Source organism: Oryx dammah, unplaced genomic scaffold, assembly GCF_014754425.2.
Source record: "Oryx dammah isolate SB20612 unplaced genomic scaffold, SCBI_Odam_1.1 HiC_scaffold_25, whole genome shotgun sequence".
NCBI classification, from domain to species: domain Eukaryota; kingdom Metazoa; phylum Chordata; class Mammalia; order Artiodactyla; family Bovidae; genus Oryx; species Oryx dammah.
The window spans coordinates 72,210,698-72,217,426 of record NW_024070209.1 but is presented as its reverse complement, the minus strand read 5'-3'; the positions used below and the strand labels follow the sequence as shown (position 1 = coordinate 72,217,426).

Genomic DNA, 6,729 nt, shown 5'->3' with positions numbered 1-6,729 from the left:
GCTGGATGAAGGGTCATAATCCTACTGTGGGGCAGAGACACTGGGTAGACGGGTGGTCGGGGAAGGCAACAGGGAGCCTGGCTCTGAGTGAGGGTGAGAGCCCCCTGGTTGGGCAGGGATGCAGCCTTCCAGGTGGAGAAATGTGTGTGAAAGCTTGGAGAGCATGCAAGGGATGTAAGTGACATGTCCAGGGCATAGGGCACCTCTGGGAAAGTGAGAAGAGGGGTGCACCGTGGGGATGTGATGATGAAGGATCACTCTATCATCAGTGTGGATGACAGGCTGCAGGGGGTGAGCCTTGGTCTAGGGCAAGGGTCTCCAACCTCCAGGATCTAATGCTTGATGATCTGAGGTGGAGGTGATACACACACACACACACACACACACACACACACACCTGTCTGTGGAAAAATTGTCTTCCATAAAACTAGTAACTGATGCCAGAAAGTTTGGGGACTGCTGGTCTAGGGGACTTGCTACGAGATCCGAGGTTGCCCAGTTAAGCAAAGAGGAGGCTTGTAGCCCTGGGAGGGAGGAGGGCCGTGGGAAATCCCTAAGGAGGGGGCAGAAGCAAGACTGGCAGAGAGGCCTGCTGTGGCGGTTAGTAGGGTGAGGCCTGGTTTCTGGGGGATTCTGTAGATGGAGGTGGTGTTAACCAGGACAAGGAGAGCCAGGAGGAACAGTAGGCTAGTTTTGGTCCTGCTGAGTCTGATGCCCCGGGCAAGCCCTCGGTGGACACCTGGATGTGTGGATCTGTGGCCAGAAGAAAGATCGAAGCTGGAGGCACGGATCTGGGTGTCCTTGGTGTTGGACGTCTAATGTGAATGAGCTCTCCTGGAGGGAGTGGGTCCCTGAAGAGAGAAAAGGACTCTGGGGCAACACCAGGGCCTAGTAGAAGAGCAGGGGAAGAGAGGCGGACCCAGGTCTGTCCTCTCCTCCGCTGAGGTTGCCTGCAAAGCTTCCGCTGATGGAGACCCCTTCATGGAGCTCCACCAGCTCTCCTCCCATACAACGCTCCCCGCCCGCCCATGGGAATGGGCCTTCCCTCCTCATGTTTAATAGCACTGGATCCTTGACCACCCCTACACACACACGTCCACTCCAGGAATCAATAAACACCGAGTGAGGAGTAGGAGTGAGGAAGGCGGGCTGAGGGATGCAGGCCTCGCATTTTTGACACCTAGCATCTCACCACAGTGGCTTCCTGATAAAGCAACTTTTTAAAAAAAAAATTGGAGTATAATTACTTTATAATGTTGTGTTAGTTGCTGCTGTACAACAAAGTGAATCAGCTATCAGTTCCGTTCAGTCGCTCAGTTGTGTCCGACTCTTTGCGACCCCATGAATCACAGCACGCCAGGCCTCCCTGTCCATCACCAACTCTTGGAGTTCACTCAGACTCACATCCATTAAGTCAGTGATGCCATCCAGCCATCTCATCCTCGGTCGTCCCCTTCTCCTCCTGCCCCCAATCCCTCCCAGCATCAGAGTCTTTTCCAAGGAGTCAGCTCTTCGCATGAGGTGGCCAAAGTACTGGAGTTTCAGCCTTAGCATCATTCCTTCCAAAGAAATCCCAGGGCTGATCTCCTTCAGAATGGACTGGTTGGATCTCCTTGCAGTCCAAGGGACTCTCAAGAGTCTTCTCCAACACCACAGTTCAAAAGCATCAATTCTTCGGTGCTCAGCTTTCTTCACAGTCCAACTCTCACATAAGTATACATCTATCCCCTCCCTCTTGAACCAGCCTCCTACCCCACGCCCCATCCCTCCTCTCTAGGTCGTCACAGATCGCTGAGCTGAGCTCCCTGCTCTACAGCACTTTCCCACTAGTTGTCTCTTTCACACATGGATGTATGCCAGTCCCACTCTCCCAACTCATCCCACCCCTCCCTTCTCCCCTCCCCATGCTCATAAGTCTGTTCGCTGCATCTGCATCTCTATACCTGCCCTGCAAACAGGTTCATCTGTACCACTTTTTATTAGACTCCACATAGATGTGTTAATATGTATTTGTTTTTGTCTTCCTGACTTCATTCTGTATAACAGACTCTAAGTCCATCCATATCTTTACAAAATGACCCACTTTCATTCCTTTCTATGACTGAGTAATATGCCATTGTATACATGTACCATATCGTTATCCGTTCATCATCAATTCACCATTAGCTTGCTTCCATGTCCTGACTGTTATCGATAGTACTGCGACGGACATTGGAGTGCGTGTGTCTTTTTGCATTATGGTTTTCTCAAGGCATATGCCTAGTAGTGGAATTGCTGGGTCATATCATAGTTCCATTTTTAGTTTTTAAAGGAACCTCCATACCATTCTCCATAGTGGCTATATCCATTTACATTGCCACCAACAGGGTAAGAGGGTTCCCTTTTCTCCACACCCTCTAAGCATTTGTTATCTGTAGATTTCTTAATGCTGGCCACTCTGACTGATGTGAGGTGGTACCTCGTTTCACTTTTGATTTGCACTTCTCTGATAGTGATGTTAAACATCTATTCATGTGTGTGTTGGCCACCCGTTTGTCTTCTTTGGAGAAATGGCCATTTAGGTCTTCTCATTTTTTGATTGGGTTGCTTGTTGTTTTGATATTGAGCTGCATGAGTAACTCTTAATGCCATCTGACTCACTCAAAAAATATTACCTGTTCAAGTAAAGAAGAACTCAACAAATCACCGCAAACCCAAACACTGAGGATTAACCTGACCTTCATTTTAGGTTTCTTTTTATGTAGATAAAAAGGCTAAATGGATAGGTGTGTGGACAATGGGTAGGAAGATAGACAACAGTTTTATAAAAAGATGATCATACCATATTTACTCTTTTAAAATGAAAAGCATGAAATGTAACCTAACTCAAACTCAACTGAAGAAAGATACTGAAATAAAATGGAAGGACAGACTTCAGATAAATGCTAATTCATCACAAGAGATATTTGTTTCTAAAAGTTCCCTCTAACAGAGAGAACAGGAGAGGGAGAGAGAATAAAACCCATTACGGGGTTAGAGTAATTATGTTATTTTTACCAGCGTGTTTCAATTTTGGATGCCATGGGTTGACTGCGCTTTAAAAATCCTAAGTGCATTCCCATCTCCCTTCCACCCACCCCTCAATTTTTCTTACTTAAATTATTTTTTTCCTTTGACAGGTTTTATAACATTTACATTCTTTTCTGCAACCAGCCTTCACCTAGTAGCTATTCCTAGTTCTGCACTTAAATAGATGCGAAGTAACTATCAGTCATTCTAGCAGAGGTTCTACATTCCTGAGTGTTTTTTTTTTTTCTTTTGAATCATCACTGATTGGCAGGATTTCATCACTGAACACTGTCTTAGGAAGAGCATTGGGTGCTCTATTTCCGGAGTTCTTCCACGCAGCTGCCTTTCCACCTGGAGGGCTGGCCAGTTCCTCATTCTCGGGTCACGCTCTCTTCTCTGCAGAACGCTGTAGACGGGTGTTCATTTTCATTCTGTTGCTTTATTTTCTCTGTGTTGGGGTTTGGCAACAACTGGTGGCTGACATCACCTCTCTCATCTGCTGCATTCTGAACCACCTGGGAAAGAAGATGAACGAGGGATGCTGGCATTAGGCAATGGGGCTGACATTGAACCCTCAAAGGAGATGGCAGGGCAAGGGCAGAGTGCATCCCCAAAAACAGGGCGTGGAGGAGCAGGGTGGGCTTCCTTGCTTCCAAGCAAAGTGGGGAAAGAGAATGGGCTTCACCCACCAGGGAGATGCCCCTCCACTTCTAACATGGAAGAGCTCCCTCTACACAAATGGCTCCTAGGGATGAAGGAAGAAGCATCTCCCCACTACTTGTCTTTGGGTTCTTGATGATTGAACTGATATCTTTATTACATTTCATACTCAAAACAAAGAACCCTCAGGTTATGCGTCTTCCCAGAGGATGATCTTTTATGACCTTAATGAAGAAGTATAAGCTCATATGTGAATGATGGGGTTAGAAGTCAGACTGAGGGAGGTCAACCAAAGCATGAGCACAAAAGAAATAAAGGCAGAAAGTACAGAGCATTCCCGGGAGAGATTTGGAAATGAAGGCAGAGAAACGGCTCTAGAGAGCAGCAAGGCCAAGTGTAGGGTTTTGCAATCTAGGCAAAGCTTTGCATGTTTGTAGGCAGAAGGGAAGACACTCAGGAAGGAGGAGAGATCTCAGGTGACTGGGAGGATGGACAGAGGCCAAGAGAGACAGGGAGGGATGGATTGGAAGAAGGAGGCCTTGGTGAGGCAGGAGGGGGTGCTCCAGACCCAGGAGGGGGAAGGCCATGGGCCAAGAGGAGGACTCCATTCTGGAAGTGGCCAAGGTGACCCCACATGCTCACAAGCACTCAGCCACCCCACCATCTTCCCAGGGCCAGAGACATGGCTGCCAGCAGGGAACTCAGGTGGGGCCAGCAGGAAGGGCGCTGCGGCAGGAGGGAGAGGGTTAGGACCCCAGGGCAGAGAGAAACCAAGGGACAAGAGAGACGAGGCTGGAGAAAGGCCCAAGTTCAGTGGGGGTGTCTCCCCTCCGCTTCCGGTTCAGCAGCTCCATTGCTCCCTGCTCTGGCCCTGGACATCCCCAGATGCTGCAGGACCCCAGGAAGGTAGAGCCACAGAGGATGGATAGGACCAGGAACCTGGAAGGACTCCTATAATGCCGACAGTGGAGAGCCAATCGGAAGGTGTGTCAGTAATCTCCATGCTTAACTTTCTCTCCATTCACCCAAAGATGAAATCATGCATTTCTGTCTAACTCTAAGCTAACACCTATCCTCCTACTGAGGAGGCTGAGGCCCTCAGTAGGGCAGCTCTCAGAGGTCATACTGAAGGACGACTTCAAAGGTCTCACTGTGCTTTGGCCTCCGGTGCAGGATGAGCTTCTGAAATGGAGAAGCCCTCGATGTAGCAGTGGCCTGGCAGCCTCCCCATACTTCCAGGGCGTCCCTGTGAATGTTTTCATTGTGGGGAGTGAGCATAACTGAGAGGAAGTAAGACTTGGAGCGTTGCAGTGGAATGATCCCAGGAGACGTGCCAGAGGGCCTTGGAGCATGGCCCCTGGCCCTCGGTGTCTGCAGGTCCAACATCACTGGCTCTGTCGGGGTGTCAGCCACTCGCCTTGTTTGTTCAATAGACAACTCCTGCCCAGACCACGTGCCTGACCTGGTTCTGAAAACTGGGGATAAAACATGAGTAAGATGGGATCAGACCCCACCCTCAAGAAGCTGTGGTCTAGCAGGAAGACGAGAAGTAAGCAGACAACAGCAGGACAGGGTGAGAGGGGTTTAGGTCACAGAGGGAACAGGGAGCAGGACCCACCTCGACCACCTAGACCCACCTGGGAGAGGCGACAAGGAAAAGGCTTCTTCAAAGAACTAACATTTGAACAAGACTTAAAGGACCTCAGTACTGGAGGCAAAGAGCAGGGGGATAGGGGGCTGACGGGTAGGCTGATCATTCCTGGTGGCAGGAGGCACAGGGCAAGACCCTGGTGGTGGGAGAGTGAGAGGAAAAGGGGGAGGGAGTGGGGAGAGTAGTTCCACTTCGGAACTGCAATGCTTTCTACAACGAGGGTGTAGGGTGGCTGATGAGAGGGAGAGGAAGGCAAGGGTCAGGCCACTGACAGCCTGGAATGCCATGCTAAGGACTTGACTTCAGGAAGCTCAGTCTGGCTGAAGTGTGGGAAATGGGCTGGAGGTATGAGAGTGGATAAGAGAGCAGGGAGGCTGTTCCTGCTGAAGTCCAGGTGAAAGACGAGGTAGCCTGAGGTCAGGTGGGGGTACTAGAGCTGCAGGGCGCAGCGGCTGATTGGATGTGAGGGATGAAGCTGGGGGAGAAGGATGCTTGTTCGGTCTTGGACATCTGCACGGTGCTGTTCACTGAGGTGGGACTAGAGTGTTGGGAAGGTGAAGGTGGGAAGTAAGGGCTGGGGGACATCCCAGGGAGATGCGGAGTGTGCAACTGTACACAGGAGTCTGAAGCCTGGGGGGAGCTTCTGGGCTGGAGATGTAGACCGGGGGTCCTCCACACACCGGTGAGGGTTAAGGCCAGGACATGGGGACCATCGCCAGGAGGACTCGGCAGGGGGAGGGCGGCCAGGAAGACCCCAGAGGAAGTGGACAGAGGAGGGACATGAAGAGAAGGACAGAGGTTTATGAAAACCAACAGCAAACAAGAGAGCAGTATAATAAAAACCACAAGTGATGTTTCAAGAAGAGAGTGGCCCACAGCGTCCAGTGCTGCAGAAAGGCCATCAGCGGTTCCGCGAGAGTGACTCCAACGGCAGAACCAGGCGGGAGGGGGACAGGGCCAGGTTTCTGAAGGTGAGGGCCCGGGGCAGGGGGAGCTGTGCTGACGGGGAGGAGGCTTTGACCTCTTGATATCGTTACCCCAAATCTGATTCCCATGCTCTCTGATGTCACTGACTCTCTTCACCCTCTCCCCAAACGAGTCTCCATGCTCTCTGTGTGAGTCTCGCTTAACCAGGGCTCTTGAGCATGCTGGGTCTGTTCTGCTCTGCTCTGTGTCCCCAGGGGCCTCTTTTTGCCCCCTCCTGTCCCTTCCATTGACCCCCTTGGTCATAGAAGGTGACGGAGCTCCAGAAGCTGGGCAAGCTCTCCAGGCCGAGTGGATGGTGCTGTGTGAGGCTGAGGTGCTGGGAGGCAAGCTGGAAGGCTGGAGCCCTGGCCACCTGGACCCTTGCCCCTTCAGCCATAACCTCG

General features: G+C 50.9%; 1 long non-coding RNA gene across 1 annotated transcript; it reads right to left on the bottom strand.

The window, feature by feature from the left end:
* Positions 1-2,799: 2,799 nt before the first annotated feature.
* LOC120851582 lies at positions 2,800-6,717 on the bottom strand. Its single transcript, XR_005718352.1, has 2 exons — positions 4,860-6,717; positions 2,800-3,563 (listed from the first exon to the last, which is right to left on the bottom strand). It is a non-coding gene; the product is annotated as an uncharacterized LOC120851582 (long non-coding RNA).
* Between the last annotated feature and the right edge of the window lie 12 nt (positions 6,718-6,729).